The sequence below is a fragment of the Crotalus tigris genome, unplaced genomic scaffold (genome assembly GCF_016545835.1).
Source record: "Crotalus tigris isolate CLP2741 ecotype Arizona unplaced genomic scaffold, ASM1654583v1 scf7180000018573.505203, whole genome shotgun sequence".
Classification (NCBI taxonomy): domain Eukaryota; kingdom Metazoa; phylum Chordata; class Lepidosauria; order Squamata; family Viperidae; genus Crotalus; species Crotalus tigris.
This window is the reverse complement of record NW_024097080.1, coordinates 252307-272671: the sequence shown is the minus strand read 5'-3', so window position 1 is coordinate 272671 and position 20365 is coordinate 252307. Positions and strand designations below refer to the sequence as shown.

General features: G+C 36.2%; 1 long non-coding RNA gene across 1 annotated transcript; it reads left to right on the top strand.

Moving 5' to 3' along the window:
- Positions 1-11076: 11076 nt before the first annotated feature.
- LOC120313108 lies at positions 11077-20061 on the top strand. Its single transcript, XR_005558056.1, has 2 exons — positions 11077-11410; positions 19402-20061. It is a non-coding gene; the product is annotated as an uncharacterized LOC120313108 (long non-coding RNA).
- Positions 20062-20365: the final 304 nt, after the last annotated feature.

Below are 20365 nucleotides of genomic sequence, written 5' to 3'. Positions count from 1 at the left end.
AAAGTATTCATTTGTGGAGCTCTGCTATAGCAGAGCAAATCTAGGGTGACTCAAGGGACACAGTGTCTTGTAAAACATATGTACTTAATATAAGGGTCATAAAACTTATTAAATTAAAAGCTAGGTTAAAAATAGGAAGAAAATTTATGTGGCTGTCTGAAATAGCAATAATTTCCCTTTGGCTTTTGCTGAAAACCCATGTCCCTCTGTTCCTTCTTCCCTTCTTTCCTTCCTTCATAATTTGCAAATCAGTTGAAATTTCTCCTTCTATGGAGGACAATTGATTACATGCACATTAAGGTAAATGTAATTAGGTGTTAACAAGGAAACATGGCCCTTCAGTTGTTCCTTCCATTAAGACAGAAAAAGAAATGGCTATAATCCAGACATAGAATATGCAAAGGCTTCCTATTTTCTTACATAAAAGGAGAACAACTCATCTGCTTAACATTTTCCATTGCACATACTAAGTAATCTAGGCTTGTAAAAGAATCTGGCATGCCCCAGCATGCATAGCCATTGAATCTCTGTCAATAGTTTATATTCAATATTATTTGTTTCACTACAAAGCTGCCCAAATGGTAACAATGGTTTCCCCTTACTTTCACTTGCAAGTGTACAGTAGGAAATGGAGAGTTCAGATATGATATTCAATGCCTGTATTACATGTCTAGATGTGCTTATAGATTTTGAAATTAGAGACAAATTGTGGAATATATATAACATCCAATAGATATGCTGTTTATAGTATGGAATATTTAGAGATTACTGAATGTAATGGAGTCTATGTGTGTACCAGTAACATCCCAACATTATTTTGCCCTCTAGAAGTGATGTAGTGATTTTTTTCTGGGAGCTTCTCAAAAATTGCTGGCTGGGATAAACTGCATGAGGACATTAGAGGGGAAGAACCAGAATTGTAGGCAATCCAGTATAGTAATTTTGCTACTACTGATAGATCCTCAAAGTTTCTGGATGAACAAAGTGTAGACATTTAGTAGTAAATTACATATAAAAATTAAATTCTTTCTTGTAAATAATTCTAAAGTTGGCCTCAATGGTCTGAATAGTTTTATTACTTTAATAGTATACTAATTGTGTTTATTTTTCTATATACTGATGTTTGAGTTCATAAAATTACTATATTATTGCATATTTGCATGCATTCACTTAGAATCAGATGACTGGAGTGGCATAAAAACACTCATAATAAACAAATAATAATAATAGTTGCGTCATGTGCAGTTAATAATGTTGTTTTTCTGCTACATTAAGCATTACAGTACATCAGTACCTTAGTTCTTGGAATTTGCATGGATTGCATACAACTTTGTAGCTACATTCAACTCAAACCTAGCAAGGATCTTGGGATGCTCCATTTTTGAGACCTTGGTTGGGATTGTGTTTCCCCATGGTTGGTACACCAAGTTGGATTCACAGCTTCTCTGTGTTGATCAGGTAGTAGCTTTGGCCAGTGGGCCTTCACACAGCTTCATTTTATGTATCAATTATATCTTGGAACAGGAGATCTGATCTCAATCATGTGAAGGTTGGACTATTGCAATGGTATCTACTGTACATAAGGCTGCTCTTAGATAGCATTAGATTGATTGAATCAGCTACAAAACAGCTCAGGCCATTTGGGTACACCTTAATACACTCCTGATTTGCAAACTGTACTGGTTTCCGTAGACTTCTAGGTAAAATTTCAAGTTCTGGTGGATGCCTGTTAAGTCCTATATGGCACAGAACCAAATTATTTGCAGACATGAAGTTATTTGCAGGGCTACCTATCCCTAATTCCATCTTCCCAACCCACCAGATCTAGCAGCAGCAATTAGCAACAGAATAGAGGCTACTGTTGTCATGCATGTTGTAGTTTGAAGAACATGGTCTTGTAAGCATCTATAATAGAACAAATATTAGGGGTCTGAAATTGATTTCCCTCCCCTTACAGTTTCATTATTGACATATTAATTCAGCTTACTTTATTACCATAACTATTACACAGCTTTCTATCAATCTATTTTCCCCAGCAAAGTAGATCTGACTCTGATTTTTCAAACTTTGCCTTACATGATCTATTGATCCTTTCAGAGCTATCCCAGTCTGTTGGATTCACTTCTACCCACAGCTTGCTTGTAGTAGGAGCAAAAATTGTAATGCCCTATTCCTAAGTCTTACATCAGCCACACAAAGGGATACCTCTATTTCAGACCCACTTATATGTGCTTTTTTTCTTTTCTTCCCCTTTGTGCCCTCCAGTCAATTCTGATTTAAAATTGGAATTTGTAATTAACAAACACTTTTTAAAATACAATGTGCATATTTTTTATTTTATTAATATGTTGGCTGGTTATGATTTGAAATTGCATTCAACTTGATACAATTATTTCAATAACTACAATCCTTCTTTGTGTGTGTGTGATTCAAGTGAATTGAGTTTGTCCAAAAACAAGGATGTGGTCCTTTTAGATAATTATTCAACTGATTTATAATGGTAAAAATATGATGCACTGTACAGATATGTCAGATAAATTTGTTGCATTTATTTTGTCTTTATTGTGTATCTATTTATTCCAGTCTCACCATTATAGATACCAACCGTCTCCCATGCTCTCTACATTCCATAGATTTGTGCAATGAAGCCATTTGCTCCAGATTCAAACAATATTCTCTTTTGAAATTCTTTGTCTGCTTTGTTTGCTTAAATGGGAATTTCTGTAGTAGAATAAATTATCAAGTTGTATTATGATTTTCAACCAATTACTTTAATTATCCAACCAGGTATGATGCAGCATTCCTAGTCTTCATTATCTGAAACTGAAAAATCATCTGATTTCAACTGGCAAACCTACAGGGATGGGATTTGCTCATTGTGCTAATCCATGGCATGCCTAACCAAGGTTCACTTAATTATCAACAATTGGTTGTTGATTCATTGAGTAACAAAGAAGAGATAGTGTGCAAATATGGACGTTGACAGACAGAGAGAGAGAGAGAGAGAGAGAGAGAGAGAGAGAGAGAGAGAGAGAGAGATTTTTCAATTACAATTTTATAAATGGTCAGAAGCCTGTTGATTTCAGTGGAGCTTACCTTTAAAATAGAATAGGTCTGTAACCTTCAGATGTAACTTTACATCCATATTCCTGGGCCCATGTCCTATTGAGTAATATGGTATGTTTCATGTGAATAACTTTAGGATTGCACTGTTTTTGGGTGACCCTATATAGCTACGGCATGTGGGGGAAGACAATCAGGCCAGGACATATGATTACAAAAAGAGTTTAATTCTAAAATTATTTTAGAAAGACATTGCCAGTTTGAATCTACTGGTATTCCTGGTATGTAACTTGTATACTTGCATTTCAAAGGTCAAAACTTATTTTTTCTGAATGCGTGTGTGTGGGTAGAGGGGAGGCAACAACTGTAAAAACTGGCAGCCTTTATGAAATTTAAGCACACTGCTAATCATGTAATTATAGATGAAATATTAAAGAAGTGGACTAAATACATGCAATACTCTTGAGCCCAATTAAAGTAGCATCTGTAATGTAACGTAAAGATATCCTTTTCCACTAATAAGAGATACTTTCATAACAACAGAGACTAAAACAGCTAAATTGGATAGGCAGTTGAGATTATAAATATCCTATTAGCATATAAAATGAGGATTAACCTTATTTAATCATTGCATGCTTGATCATCAAAAGTCATGCCTCACCTTTATAATATAGTTGTATTTAGCCTGAAAAAGTATTAATAATGTTAGTTAACTACATGATTTCTATCCATTGAAAAAGATCTGATAAAACATTTGATTGCTCCCCCCTCCATCTCACTTTTCTACAGATAAGAAGCCTTCACAAGTTGCTTAGTTGGATGATCTCCAGTGAAAATCAAAACTATGGCGGTTTCCTTATATGTACTTGTAGGTAAAAGATATGCCCATTGGCTGCAAGCAAAAGTTTTATAGACTCTCCAATAAATCCACTGCCAAAGAATAATGGCCTTGAAGTCTTTGAAAACTGGGCTCCATTTTCCCTAGAATAAATTATAAAAGCGCTCTTCATATGTAGTTAATAGTAAAAAGAGATTTAAGAGAGAGAGAAAGAGAGAGGGGGGGGGGTAACAATCTCCACTGCATGCTAATCCCACCTTGTATATTCTCATTCTTCTTGTCTTGAGAAGAAAGATCTATAGTCAATTTCTATTTCAGAGATAGGTGACCTAGTATCATTCAGATATAAGGACTCATGGGCATGACCAAATGCAAGAGATTATGGGAATTGCAAGCCAAAACAAGTGAGAAACAACAGGTTACCTAATCTTGGCCAATCTGCATTAGATTTTAAGTGAATAGAAGCTTCCATCAATTCCTCAGTGTTCTGGATTATGCAAAGAGGTCTAGTCATACTCAAAAGAATGTCTGCTGTAGTTTTTCACATCGAAAAACTTTGCTGCTCAACTTGAACAGGAGTTTGGGAGAGGAGTTGGTAGGCATGCCTCTCTATTTTTTCCCCATCAGAATGCCAGCATAGAATTGCTACATTCTTTTGACACGAGCTTCCTTAATTGAACTTAAAATACAACTGGAAAGGATAGTTCTTCTATTTTTTTTTTGTTTGCCTTCATGAAAGGCAGCAGGTACACAAAATCATGTCTTGCAGTTCACAGCAAACTCTCTCCTGAACCACAAACCCGGAGATAAAGGTGGCGGTTGCACAGACAATGAAAAGGTGTTTTTTATTATTTTTAAATCAAAGTTTCACTCAATCACTCTGTGAAGTTGGACAGTATTTCCACATGAATTTCCAAATCTCTGTTCAAATGGAAAACATATCTGTTGTATATATTCTAGACACAATGAATTAATAGCACAACTAGGAATTTGCTTTATATTATTTTCTGCCACTCCAATAAAGTTTCAGGATTGTCAAATGCATACAACTAATAGAAAAGGTTCACAAGACAGCAGGTGATGTAAAAGACAGTTCTGTATAATCCAGTTTGGGCTGTGAACATTTGTTATCCTATGAATTTAGCACAAAGCAACAATTTAGCTTTATCAATTGTAGAAACATTGGGGAGAAAGGTGTATATTAAATTTGCATGAGAGTACAATGAAAGCACATATTTAATAACCATGATCAGAGGTTATGAGTGGGATTGACAGGCTTGATTATATGCATATTTTCACAGATATAATTTTTACTGAGGCCAGTAGAATTTATTTTCAAATATATGTGTCCTGGTTTTCAGCAGACATCTCTGGAGTCTGTTCACAGGCTGCTGTAATACATTGGCTATACTGAGTTAAAAGACTATAGTACTGAAAAAGTACAGGATGTCCTTCTTCTAATTTCCTGTGGTGGCCAAACTAATAAAGGTTAATGAATAGTTATTGTGAAGCCATTGATGCTTTTCCTTGCAAGGGTATACATGTCTCATGCTTACAGGATAAAAGAATGCAATTATGATTTTTTTTTTCGTCAGGATTTGCCTATATTAGGGTCAGCACTGGCTGTCCCTAATCTTGTCTTTGCGTTTACGAATTTTATGAATCTTTAACAGTGTGATCTGTGAACTGAAACCACAGGTTTTCTCAGCTCAGTTCAGTCCTATTTATCCAAAGTAAGGCAGATCATCTTAACTTTGTCCCTCTCCTTGTAAAACTGGGAATATATAACAATACTGGATAGTTGCTTTAAGGATCACAGGATAGATTGCCATAGCTGTAAGTGTGGCTGTGTGTAGGTGTGATTTTAACTCAGGGGCCAACTCATTGCCCCCCCCCCCAAGAAACCATGCTTTGAAATTATGATGGAATTGAATAATTATGGTTGATTGCACAGTCAGCCAGATGTTTAAACTGGATGTGGTATTTTTATCTACCCTTGGGAGTCTTCCCAAAGACCTGGGAGAAGGAGATGTTACTACTTGATAGTGTTAAGATATTATTACAGGATGTAAGTTGTACCAAGTAAAGCTGCCTTTTGCAATTCACCATAGGGATTTTGTCAATGCTGATAGTGTTCAAATTAATTAATCTTCAATTTCACCTCTCTGCAGTATGTTGTTAAACTTTTTGACAGTTAGTATGTGTAGACCACTCAGATGTTTCAACCAAAAACCTGGCAGTTCATCTTCATGTAATGTTCACCAATTCTTGATCTTCTATATCCACATCTCTACCATTTCTGCTGTTATTTAAGTTATTTAATTTCACTTTTTTTATTTTTACCTACCTCCTTTATCCCAAGTTGCATTCTTATTGTATTTCTTTAGGTTGAGCCAAAGCTGCGCCCAGACTTGCTCTGTTTCTTTTTTGACAATGTTGATTGGTTTGTTGCAGCCTCTCCATTGACTGATTGGTAGAAACATTTCTGATTTGACTGAAATTGGAGATTTCAGGATAGTGTGCAATTTGAGCTTTGTATCTGCTGATCTTCTTGACTATAGCTGTCGTTTGTTCCTTTTTATTTCCTGTGATTTTTTTGATCTTCCTTGTTTCTAGGTGATATGTCTTGATCAAGTATTCTTTGATCTTCTTTTCTTTAACCTTTTTTTTCATTTGTTCTAGCTTGTTTACATCTGATTTTTGCATGCTGATCTTATTTTATAACCTCATCTTTCATTTTGGCGGTGTGTTGTTTAGCTTTTGGTTGATTCTGCATCCCAGGCATTCAGTTATAACTGCAGCAATGCTGTACATTAGTTTCTTGCAGTGAGTTGGTGCTTATATTTGACATTACAGTATTTGCATCTTTTATTGCTTGTGCCAGCTGTTTCTTTGGAACAGGCAATCTTACTCTGTTGTTTTTGTGCTATTCTAGATGCTCTAGATGCAGTTATTATTTATTTCTATTTCTCTTTTTTTGTTTTTTCAGTTAGAGGGCTTTGTTCTTTCTGCGGAGAAGGCAGAGGAGATGGTTCCTGTTTTGGGAATAAAAATGATGCCATAGCTGTGCTGCCTTCCTCTACTGTCAACTCCCCCTGGTTTGCCTCTCTACTCTGAGCTACATCTGGCAAGGCTGTGATTTCTTTGCCTTGAGTAGACTTCTGCAGGTCTTCCACTTCTGCTTCTGTAAATACTTTATTTTGTATTATAAATCAACATTGATCTGCTAGCCTTTGTTCTGCTATTTCTGGTTCTGACTATTGTTCTTTCCAGAACTGGCAAATTCTTTACAATATATTACCTTTATGTTGGACTTGTTTTATAATAACAGATCATTATTTGTTTTCAATCTTTGCATACTTCCAGTGGGTAAACACCTTTTCTATCAGTAGTCCTGAAGCTGCTGATCCTGGCTGCTCAGCAAACAGCTCTAAACCCTGGGAGCTCATTTGTCACCAGATGTCCAGAATTCCAATGCCTAGCATGGTCCTTGTTGACCCAGGTCACAGCAGATTGGGTTGGGGTTTCTGTAAATTACATTGTTGTTTGTGGCTTCTCTGGTGAGACCTGTCCAGTATTGTTGGACCTCTGGCATAGCTCTCATCTCCCAGAGAGCATACAATCCTGCAACCATGTCAGGGTATTATTAAAATGTATTATGGGCTCCATTCCTAAAGGAAGGTTTCCATATGGTACTCTGAACTTTCTCATACTGCTCAATTATTTGAGTTTTGCAGCTACACTTTCAATACTATAATTTACTTCGGACAGCAATATACAGTACACATCTTTGCCATGAGGATCTGAATAAAAAAAGCAATTACTTAGGGAGATTAAAGTGAGGAATAACCATCCATCAGCAGAAGTGCCTATATACTCCTGATCCTCAACCTCTAGTAGTTAAGGGCTCTCACTCAGAGTGGTGCATGGTTTTTTTTTTTCTAGACTGAGGGTCATACTTGTTTTTTTAAGTACCTGGACTGCAAAAAGTAGAAAAGATGAGACCAAAAGATTTGGGTAGCCAGGAACCAATGTTAATTTAATTTAATTTAATTTCCAGTTAATATGATTTCTCCCATGTATTTAATAATGTAATAAATTATTACACTGCATTGGCATTGCATGGAAAGCTTGAATGGGACCATGGGGATTAATGGGCAAAACATTTGGGTTGACCTACAGACATAGGAGGTCTCAGTTTGTGTCCATTTTCTGCCTGTAATTCCAAAGGTTATGATACCCTTGTAAGGTATGAGTGATAGATGAAAAGAGGACTAGCTATTTGCTAGTAACTGGGCCCAGTGGTGGGATTCAAATATGTGAACAACCAGTTCTCTGTGTGGATCCTGCTTCCAGAAGCCCATTCTGGGCCTGGGCAACAAAACATTAGCTACCGGTTCTGCTGAACTGGTGCAAACCGGCTGAATCCCACCACTGATTGGGTCCCAATATGTTCCTAATTAAAAGCTAGAATAACAGTGCCTTCTTTAGTATGATATGGATTTTTTTTCTTTTAGTGCTAAAAGTGGTGCTGCATTTTTTGTGATTTGTGTAAAAAGCAAGAAACACAAGTAGAATTATTCCTGAGTAGTTCTTTATTGTTGTTCACCTACAGACAGAATCTTACCAGGCTAAAGCAACTATCTGCATAACTATTAGATATACTCTGCAAATTTCTAGTGAGGATTCGCTTTCACCTTCTTCCTGCCTTCCAGTCATTCCAAGTTCTGTTGTCACTTTGCCCTCTCAGATAGAGCTCCTTCCTCCTGTGATTCCAGATCTCAATCCATCACATTAGTGACCCTCGAACAAGTTGGAATACACTATCTTAGAGGCTGATTTTGAAGTGGTTCTGTCTAGAGACCAGAATCATCGGATTGGATCTATACTTATGACCATACCGGCCTTGATTTTTGATGTGGCAAATAGCCTCAAAGATTCAGATGACATCTTTCAGTGGTTTTGGCTCTGGCTGCAAGTACAGCACAGCCTAATTTGAACACTGAAATTTAAACACTGTTTTTTATTAGTTATTTGTGTCCTAAATGTGTGTGATTGTCAAAAATCATCATTCTTAAAGGTCATTCCTACTACCTATGTCACATTTTGCACTTGTGGCCTGCTTCCTGCTATTTCCCTCATTTATTTTTGGTCAAAGAAATCACATCTCCTGAAATATTCAGCTACAGATTGAGAATGGTTGGAAACCAAATGGGCATTCTGGGGATTCTACTGTCAGGGGATTGTGGGTGTCATGATGAAATGCAGAAACCTTAAGAACAGCAAGATTGGTTGCTGAGCCTGAGATCTAACAAATGATAGACTGTCAGTTGCTGGATAGTTCAAAAACAAAAGAATAAATATGAAAATAGCTTTCTAGTTTTCATGGAAAAAAGAAGCTTCTGCTTTCCCCCTTTATTTACAAAAAGAGGAATACTTGGTTTAACCATCACTAAGAGTAAATATACAAATCTTAATCTGAAAATGATAATAAGTCACATACATGGATCAGCCCAAAAGATAAGACATTACCCATCTTGGTGCCACAAGTTACTAATAATTAATTATGCTGGCTTAAACAAAGAGGGCTAAGAAAGTATCTACAATCCCCTCACATCCTGGACACAAACTGGACACAAACAGGACACCTCTATAGGGCATTGCATACCAAAACAATTAGACACAAAAACAGTTTTTTCCCTCATGCCTCTGCTGAAGATCTAATTTTCACAATACTGTCTTATGTCTAAGTATATTTAACCATGTAGTATAGCTGTAGTATTATTATCCTTCTCATCTTTTCTACTACCTTCTCCTATTGGTATCTAATGATTATATTATTAGTCGTTGTTTGTATGTACATATTGTTTGTATGTTTGAGAGCTTATGCACTGGAGACAAATTCCTTGCATGTCCAATCACACTTGGCCGATAAAGCTGCTCTTCTCTGCTCTGTTCTGCTGGTAGTGTTCAACTTACAATAGTTCATTTAGTGACTGTTTGAAATTACAACTTCACTGAAAAAAGTGACTTATGACCGTTTTTCACATTTACAATTATTTCAGCATCCCCATGGTTATGTGACCCAAATTTGAATGCTTGGCAACTGGCATGTATTTATGATGATTGCAGTGCCCCAGGGTCATTTAATCCCCTTTTATAACCTTCTGACAAGCAAAGTCAATGGGGGAAGCCAGATTCACTTAACAACCGTGTTACTAATTTAACAACTGCAGTGATTCACTTAACAATTTTGGCAAGAAAGTTGTAAAATGGGGCAAAACTCACTTAACAAATGTCTCACTTAGCAACAGAAATTTTGGACTCAATTGTGATTGTAAGTTGAGGACTTCCTATACTCTACTGTATGTTGGATTGCTAGCAACTGTTACGGACCCTGTGTGCTGTTCTTTAGCAGGAATAGTTGTAGTTGTTGTTTTAATAGATGACATATTTAGAGTAACACTGTCTATTGCTCCCAAATAATATAATCTGATTTGTTCTATGGATGCAAGATATTGCTAGATGAGTCTGCCATATGGATCAATAAGCCAAAATATTAGCATAGCATTTACAAAGAATTTCAATAGAGTCCAATGAATTATACTGAAAGTGATCAATAGTCATATGCCCAATATGAGAAGAGAGATTAAACTATTGCTATACACCTCTTGTTTATTCATCATTCATTAGCTGACCTTACTGACAAATCCTGTCCTATGAAGGACCTAGCATAGGGAACCCCAATATTCACATTGGGGAATTCTCCTCCAGTAATTTGCTTTCTGTATAGTTTGATAAATATCAGATCCAATAAAATTCAAAGAGGCCATCCTGATTTTTTACTATTTGACCCAGCAACCTCACATTGAGTTAACAGAAACTACCAGATAAGTAAAAAAATTGGGCACCCTAAAGTTTACATATTATTATCAAATGGCAAATATGCTTACTTCTTATTCTGCCTATTTTCCCTAAAACAACCACCTGTGATGTGTGTTGGACTGGCAAAAGTCACCCAGCCGACGTTCATGCCTAAGGTGGCGTTAGAACTCACGGTCTTCCACTTTCTAGCCTGGTGCCTTAACCACTTGATTAATATAGACAGTGCTTTTAAAAAAACAAAACATTTTTGCCACAAAGAAATAAAGCCCCAAATTCTATTTTGTGCGTATCTCACTGTGTAGGCCCTTAAGTAGGTCTTCTTGGCTTTTACAGTGTGCAGTGAAAATTCTTATCTCAGCACTATAATAGCATAACAAGTCACGTGAAGAGTGGCATTCCTGATGTCAGACGTGCTGCAAATATTCAGGGCACCTGGCATTCTTTTCCCAACTTTCATTCGATTATCTTTTCAGATACTACAGATCCTTGGTTATAACCAAGTTGAGTTCCTTTGAAAATTTTCTCCAAGCCACAGCTAATGAATGAGTCCTTTTGCAAACCTGACTGCTAATTTTTCAGCATTAATTTGCACAGTGATATTGCCTTGGATTCATTACATTACAGGTAAGAGACCTCATTTTGCCTGAAAGTAAAGTTATAATTTCTCTAGAATAGGCTTGAAATTATCATTATTGGCAAGATCAAAGGAACCTGAACAGGAGAGGTGAGGCTTATTGTAACAAGAAGAGAGATGATCTCTCAGTCTCCTTATTGTATTTCATTGCTTGTTTTCAGGACCCATAATAAAAGTCTGGCATAATAGGCAGAGGACTTGGTTAAATTGTAAATGCACATTAGTTCAAAAGCCCCATAGAAGTACACTGGTTTCTCTTATGCCATATGTTCTTCTTGCTTGGGTGCAGTGCTTCACATTTCTAGGAATTACAACAGAGGAATTCATGCCCCCTTAGTATCACTTTTAAAATTGTTGAGCTTGCTTTTTAATCAAGCTTTGTATCAGCTACAAATTTGCTGTATGACCTAATTTGAAAAATGTCTCGAAGTGCTGACTCAAAATGTTAGTGAATAAAGGCCAGTCATTACCACTGTGACACTAATGTGATGCAAAATAAAATTGAGTTGCATCAAGTGAACATTAGTTTACAAAAATGTTAGTGATTGAAGCCATTTTCTCTTCATATTTTATTTATATTTCTGAGATTTATATATTTTTTTCTCCTTCTCTCGGCTTCCCCCCACTCATTATCAAAAACTTCCTGAGTGTGAGGACAAAGAAACATCTTGATCCCTCTGTGTGTGTGTGTGTGTGTGTGTGTGTGTGTTTGTGTGAAAGAGAAAGTGCAGGCGAGGGGGTGGAGGAAAATGTGTGCATAGAATTAAGCCAGGAAAACGTAATCTGGAACATTCCACCATCAAATTCTAAATTGCTTCTCCATCAAAAAGAAATACCATTTTGCAAATTTTTACTAAAATATTTACCCAGAAATATAGTCCTCATTGTAACAGGCTCACTTTTCTTTGCTTTCTGAGGCAATATTTCACAACGTATCTTCCCCCCCTGTACCTTTATAATAGTTAGGACCTATATAAACTACAGACAAATCTAAAATAGTCAAGGGGAATAGAATACATGGTATATTGCTTTCTCCTTCTTTTAAAGTTCTTTATTGTTCTTGAGTATCTTTCCAAGAAAAAAAGGAGTTACAAAATTTCCCTTTACTTTTGTTAGCTTTGTAGCATAGTTACTTCTGAAGAAATGCCTTATCTGTCCCATTCCCTTTCATTCAGATTTTCAGAACTTCCTGTTACAAAAAGTCCCTTCCATTTGATGAATAAGCAGGCCACCTTCTTTGTATAGTAGCCTGTATAGCATTTGTATATGCTAGGTTTGTATAGCGGTCTTTATGTGCCCCAACTCAAGGCAATTTCTGTTTCTCTTTGAGAAAACGGGGGAAAAAATTCTTTTGGAGATCATTTTGCTTTCCAGGCTTGTTTCAATAACCCTCTTCTCTTTTTAACTGGAATGTCATGTATATATGAATGTCAAAAATCTTATGCATGTTTAGATGAATGTGTTAGTCTGTTGCTATTTTATTATTTGAATTACATTAATGTAAACTATTGCATAAACCTTTGCTAAACAACAACACTACAGAAGTACTCAATGCTTGTGGTGGGATAAACTGATTCATAGAACTGACTTTATTATATTTATTTATCTATCAAATTCATGTAGCCACCCATCTCATAAGAAGTGACTCTGGTTGGCACACAACAATCCAGTAAAAAAAATAAATACATAAAAACAACCACTACAAATATAAAGCAATCATTATTAAAATTAAAACATATAAACTGCAAGGTACAAGAGAGAGATTTGTAGGAAAGGAAAGACTAACACTTCTTGTAACAAGGCTGCAAGAAAAAAAAAGGTGCCCTTGTATAGGCTGTTAATGGTGTCCTATAGCTGGCTCATATTATTCAGACAACAAGTTTTCATTTGAAAACCTAAAAAGCAGAACTGTTGAGAGGAGCTTACAAGTAAACACTAAAAGTAACTTTCTGTAGGAAAATAAGGTTTTTTGGCAATGTTGGCACCCTACTTCTTAGCACAGTATAGGAATAATGGACCAATATTTTATTTATTATGAATACATGCTCGACAGTGGTTCTCAACCTTTCTAAGGCCGCGACCCCATAATACAGTTCCCCAAGTTGTGGTGACCCCCCAACCACTTATACATCACCGGGTGCCAGGGGCGTGGCCAAAGAAAAGGGGGAAAAAATGGCGGGCAGCCTTGTTTGGCGACCCCCGTGAAATGGTCGTTCGACCCCAAATGGGGTCCCGACCCACAGGTTGAGAACCGCTGTGCTACGACAATGCTACCATATGGAAGCTACTGCTTTGTAAAAGCAGTGAATGATTTGTTCTCTTTAAAAGATTATGGTATTTGGGTATCACAAAGCCTGAGTAACTTTTGTTGTATTTTTCAAAATGTGGATTGGATTTCTAATGATCTCTGAGATATAGCTTAACCAAGTCAACCTGAGGAATTCTTATAAGATCTTTTGGCAGGTTATAGCCACTTACATACATTCCAAATAAGTGCGTGAAAGAGACAGCAGGACTTTCCTTACAACTTTCCCATCAATATAGGAAGAATATTAGAACCTTGTAAGTTTTACACCAGAGGTGTCAAACTTGCAACATCATGTGATGTGTCGGGACATATTGCGACTTTTTTTCCATTGCCAGCAATGGGATGGGTGTGGTTTTGCTGTGATGCATCCAGCCCGCGGACCGGCAGTTTGATACCCCTGTTTTACACAAAAGGTTGAAAAAGATTTGAAGAGTTAGAAGGAAATCCAACTAAACGCACCTGGAAAACACCTTTGATCCTAAACCCCTTAGTTCCTGCTCACAATATGATATAAGCCGGGAAACTTTTTGTGGTCTTTGGCCAGCATGTATACACATATATACATATATTCATAAAGTTCTACACATGTTATAAGAATAAAAATTAAAAGAAGTTTAAAAAGTTAAAAAGGAAAGAAAAGGAGAAGAAGCGGATAATATTTTGAAGGGATGTTGAATGCAGGCAAAATTACAAAATTCAGATGATTACATAGATCTCAAACTCTATCCATAATGATGGACATACTGAATTCAGGGTTAGCATGTTTTATTCTGCCATAGACGTTATTTGGGAAATACACTTCATCAATACCTTTAAACAGTGCTTTTTTTGTAAAAAAAAAAAAAAAAAAAAAGGTGCCGGAACTCACACATGTCATACAACCCGCCTTGCCTACCCTATAAGGTTCCATCCAAAAAAGGTGCCGGAACTCCGTTCTGGGCGTTCTATGAGAAAAAAAGCCCTGCCTTTAAAGTAGCTTTTTATTCACTGTTCCTCTTCTCTGCCAAAACTCGTAAAGTTACAGGCAAGGATGAATTCCCTTATACTATGAATTTTTTGTTAAGTGACATTGCCATGAGGAGAGGGGTAAGTTTAGAGTGATGTTATTTCTCTACAAAGAAAATATATGCACTTCTATTGCACACATGGTAAGCCTTTTAAAAAAACTGAAAAAGCTTATCTGAAACTGACAAGGCTTTCCTCCATCCTTATCAATTACATAGGAGAGGGGCTAGAGAAAGAAACAGCTGTAGCAGGAGCTAAATATTGGATACATCATCCCTGTCCACCAAATTGTTTCCTTAATGGTGCAGGACAGAGGAGGATCACCAGGTGTTCCACTTTCTATCTTTATTCTGCTACTGTTAAGTACACCAAAGGGTTAAAGATGGAAATTGTAATTGTGCATGATAAGTACCTACAGTATTATTTCCAGTGGTTCTGGAAATTATCGTGACATTTGATATAGACAATGTAGACAATTTAATATTAAGTTTTTGTCCCTTTACCTCTTGGCTATGGTTCATGCCTCTATGCCCCTTTTTTGCTCTTTTTTTTGGTCCTGTTTTGATATTTGTTGATATTTAATACTTAAGCTTAACAATTAAGCTATTTATGTTTCCTGATAGCAGGATTCCGTGGCATGTGTGCTTGCTCTGATGTGAATATAAGGGTTGACTGGGATTGTGCTGAGTGCAAAATAAATCAGAAATTGCCTACAATAATTTTCCAACAGTAACAAATTACTTGCAGGATTTTGTCTAAGAACTTACAAAAAAGGATAGGCTCTCTTTTCATGATTACTTGGGAAAATGAAGTTAACAGCCAATATTCAAGTTAACCATACGGGAGAATTTGCTTATTCATTGTACTTCAAAGTAATGAATCAATATTTAAATTGGTAGTAACATACTTCAAATGAAATGTATATGTGTGCATGTTTAAATTATTGAAGGCATGTCAAACTTGCGACATCACGTGACGTTGCGCGACTTATAGGGACTTTTTCCCCATTGCCAGCAAAGGGGTGGGCGTGGTTTTGGCGTGACGCATCTGGCGTGATGCATCTGGCCCACGGGCTGGCAGTTTGACATGCCAGCCTTATTACTTATTGAGTAATAAATAGAGCACCTTAAAATAATGATCATACAGAGAGAGAGAAAGAAAGCTGGACTTATTTCTTTTTCCCCCCTTTCCCTAAAGCACGGGTGTCAAACTTGCCACATCATGTGAAATGTCACGACGTATTGCAACTCTTTTTGCATTGCCGGCAATGGGGTGGGTGCGGCTTCAGTATGATGAAATTGGCCCATGGGCCAGCAGTTTGACACCCCTGCCCTAAATCCTTTCCTAACTTTTTTTTAACAATGTGAAATATTGCATGAACATTATGCAAGAACCACAGTGTTTACATATAATAAATTTGTGAACACCCTTGCAAACACATCAAAGTAAGTTCTGATCACAGCAAAGAATAGCCAAACTATTGTTTATGCCATTCATAAAATTCACTACGATTTTAGGTCCCACCACGATTATTACTGAATTGCATCTCCTAGAGATGACTTGTAGGGCATAAATGCAATAATAGCTATGGCTATATATGGCCATGTTAGGCATACCTAAGAATCAAGATCATTTTAAGTCCTGTAAAATGTTGCTTTAGCTCCTAATCTTCACAAGGTGTCTCGAACAATGGCTAATTATCTGCAAGCTTGTTGAAAAATTCTGAGACAAATAGTAAATATAATCAATATATTAAAAAAAAATAGGGGAAATGCAATGAAAATTTATGATCTTAACATTCCTTCAGGGTCAGGCCATTTATCACATTCTCTCACTCTGGTTTCAATTACACAGCTTTTGTGGAAGGAACTTATTTTAGCAGGTTCATTTGCCTCAGTAGGGAATATAGGACTTTGGCCTAATGCTTCACCTTTAGTGCAGACCATTTGAGCTTTAGAACAAATACCAATCATCACTCTTTGGGAGAAAAAAAAAATCTGCATCAGAGTGGCCTACCGGAATGGGATTTCTGTCAAGGTAAACGGTTGTCGGCAATGACTGTGGTAGAGTGGGTGATAAATCCCATTTTATTGCTGAAAAATTCCAGCCTCTCTCCATGCCTGACAGCTCCCCACCTTCTCATACACATTTGGGGCAATTTCTGCACGATGTCCATCTGGTTCTTATTACGTCTCAACCTGCTTGTGTATGATCCAGGGGAAAAAAAAAGTGTAGGTCACCAACAGGGAAAAGAAACCAAGGTGAGGGGCAAGAAAGAGAAAAATGAGCAGAGGAGGTCCTACTTGCATTAGGCTATCATAAATAGGCAATGAAATAAAGGGAACAACCGTATATGGTCTAAATGCACAGTATTAGGAGCTTGCTATTTATCTGACTCCTCCTAAAAATGCGTTTTCTTTTTATTAGAACAATATAAGAGAAACCAATTCACACAGGCAAGCTTTTATTCACTGCCTCAGCATTCTCCACAATATAAAATTGAGAGGATATGGGAGTGTGAACTGAACCATTTAAGGAATCATGTCTGTGAACTCTTGTGATCATGGGAACTTCAAAGTGGTCAATATTTGCTGCATTTGAACCAGTATTTTCTTTCATGGAGTAGCTGCAAGGGCATTCTTAAAAAGTATAAAAAGTCCGTCTGCTTGCTTTGTATTTTCAGGAAACTGTATATGCATAAGTCTGCAGTGTACTGTAATAAGAATTATCCACTAGTTCTTGATTTATGACCACAATTGAGCCCAAAATATCTGACACTAAGCAAGACAACGTGTTTTGCCTCACTTTACAATCTCTCTTGCCACAATAGTCAGGTAAATCACTGCAATTAAGTAACTCATTGACTTTGCTTGCAAGAAAATTGCAAAAGGTGATCACATGACCCCAGGACACTGCAACCATCATAAATACATGTCTTTCTCTTTCTTTCTTTCTTTCTTTCTTTCTTTCTTTCTTTCTTTCTTTTTCTTTCTTTCCTCTTTTTCTTTCTTCCTTTCTCTCCTTCCTTCCTTCCCTCCCTCCTTCCCTTACCATTCTTTAAATATAAAACACAAACTAACAGAAATCTCTTATTTGCTTCATTCTTCCATTTATTTAATTTCACAAAATTCTTGTAGTCATCTTTTCTATATGTCATATCATTCAATACTCAGGTAAATGGAATCAGTGTATCATAATACAGTAAGAATAGGGATCTATTCATCTAGAGGGGGTATCTTTAGCTTACAGAGGATATTTGAGTGCTTTTTATTAGAGTTTTGGTGTTCAGCAAAATCTATATTGCTACGTCTATAATGTTTATTAAACACAGTACTATTTTACTGATTCACGTTTTGCCTATATAAGGCAGAAATCAAGATGTGAAGTGTTCACAGAATCCAGCTAAATGACTTTTGAGTATGGGCAGCATCCTATGATTATGACAAAACCCGATTAGATATAAGTAGGCATGACTGGTGGTCTTTGTAAGTAGTTTTGGGTAGTTTCATAACAATACAACTCTAAATACCTGGATTGTAGTTCATGCAGATGGTAAGGCATTGTTCAGTCTACATTGTTGAGGGATGAATGGAACTGGAAGACATTTATATTACTTGTAACATCAGGCAATAGACATTGAGTGGAACTGCATTAGCTGATCCACCATGTGGCCACTATGCATTGTGGACCCAAAACAATGCCAATGAATTATGCTGACCAAACCTGTCTTTTCAGCAACTCTATCCTAAACCTGGCTACTGCATACAATACAAAATGTACCCTACACCCTTCAATTCTTTATCAGAATTGATAAAGAACACCTTCCTACCTGCTACAAATTATTCATTTACCAAGTTCAGGATGGTTTTCTTTAAATCACAGCATTGCTGGAGTTCCCCAAATATTAGTGGGAAATTATTCCTGTCACATATATATTTAAAATTTCTATTACCCCAAGAATAACAGCAAATAATATACTTAAAAACTCTTTTACAAAGAAGGCTTAGTCACTTTAATGAAGTTATATGAACCTACTTAAAAGTAATTTATTTGGAAACTAGGATTTAGGCAATGCTATATCTAAAAAGAAAGCTGACAACATCATTGTAGTGCTGAAGGTATATGTTTAAATTATAAAATGGTTTAATATATACGCAAGGAAGTCATTTATTAGCTGAATAAGCTGAATATAAAAATATGTAAATATCTCATCAGTAATAAAAACATTTCAGCATCAGAAAAACTCAGCATTAGAAAAACTTTGTGTAACTCTAAAGGATGCTCTACAATGGTTTAACTAAACAGATTAACCTAATCTTCTCAGAAGCCTTTAGGCCTGCTTAGTTAACAGCAACAGCACCAAACCCCCACAGTATATCAAGACACAGGCTGCCAAAAGAAAGAACCCGTAATCAAACACTTCAAAAACCCTGAAACCGAAGCGACATCAACCTTCACTGCATAAGGTATTAGTGTAATGTCAGCCAATTGCAATCCTGCCTACCTTCCTATCTGGGTCTTGTTAATCTCATTCCTTTAGGTGTCTTCTTCTTCTTTTTTTCTTCTGCAGATTACATTCCAAATCCAACTCTTCCTTATAATCACCTGTATGCAGCCTTATAGTAAGTCCCATTTATTTATGATTTTCTGTTCTTATTAAATCTGTAGAAGAAGGGGACGACAGAGAATGAGATGGCTGGATGGAGTCACTGAAGCAGTAGGTGTGAACTTAAATGGACTCCAGAAGATGGTAGAGGAAGACCTGGAGGAATGTTGTCCATCAGACACGACTTCGCAATTAACAACAACATTAAATCTGTGCCAGTTGCACAGGGTGCTTTCTGGTTTTTCTCCTTTGGAAAATACTGCAATAGTATTTCCAAATTTAATCAAAAATATTTTATTGTGAAGATAAAATTGTATAACTGCCTAGAGTACAGCTGTCAAGCAAACCACGACATATATCGAAATTAACAAAATACGTTATTTTTTGGATTTTTAAACTACAAAGCCAAAGTCTATTTTAACTTACTATTAAATTTATTATTTTTAAAACAAGTTTCCTTTGAAAAGGAACTAGAAAAAGTACTGATTTTTTTTAAAGAAGTTTCTTCCTTTATGGAATGATAAAATGTAAACACTTTTGCAAGGCAGAAACTTAATCAATAACATAAGCAAAATGTAAATCAAAGATTTCACTGACTGCGGGTAGCCAGTTTAAACTGTACTTTTGTCCATAATATCAATCTATGTATATCTAAATTATATTAAAAACCTTTAAATGATTTTGTAATACCAGCTATTATTATAATTAAAGCATTTTATAAATCAATATTCTTGATAAATTCATATCCAATTAATGATGTAATCTAAACAAAAATAATGTAATAAAGATAATCAGGACTAGACAGAAAATCTTTAAAGGTTAAGGAGCAAATTTGCTTATTTTTTAGTCATTTTTTGGAGGGCAGATAAGGAAGAAATGTTCATAGAAATGCACTTGCCATTTATTTAAAATCAAGCAATTATCTATCTATCTATCTATCTATCTATCTATCTATCCATCCATCCATCCATCCATCCATCCATCCATCCATCCATCCATCCATGTTATTATAAATTTACAAACGGT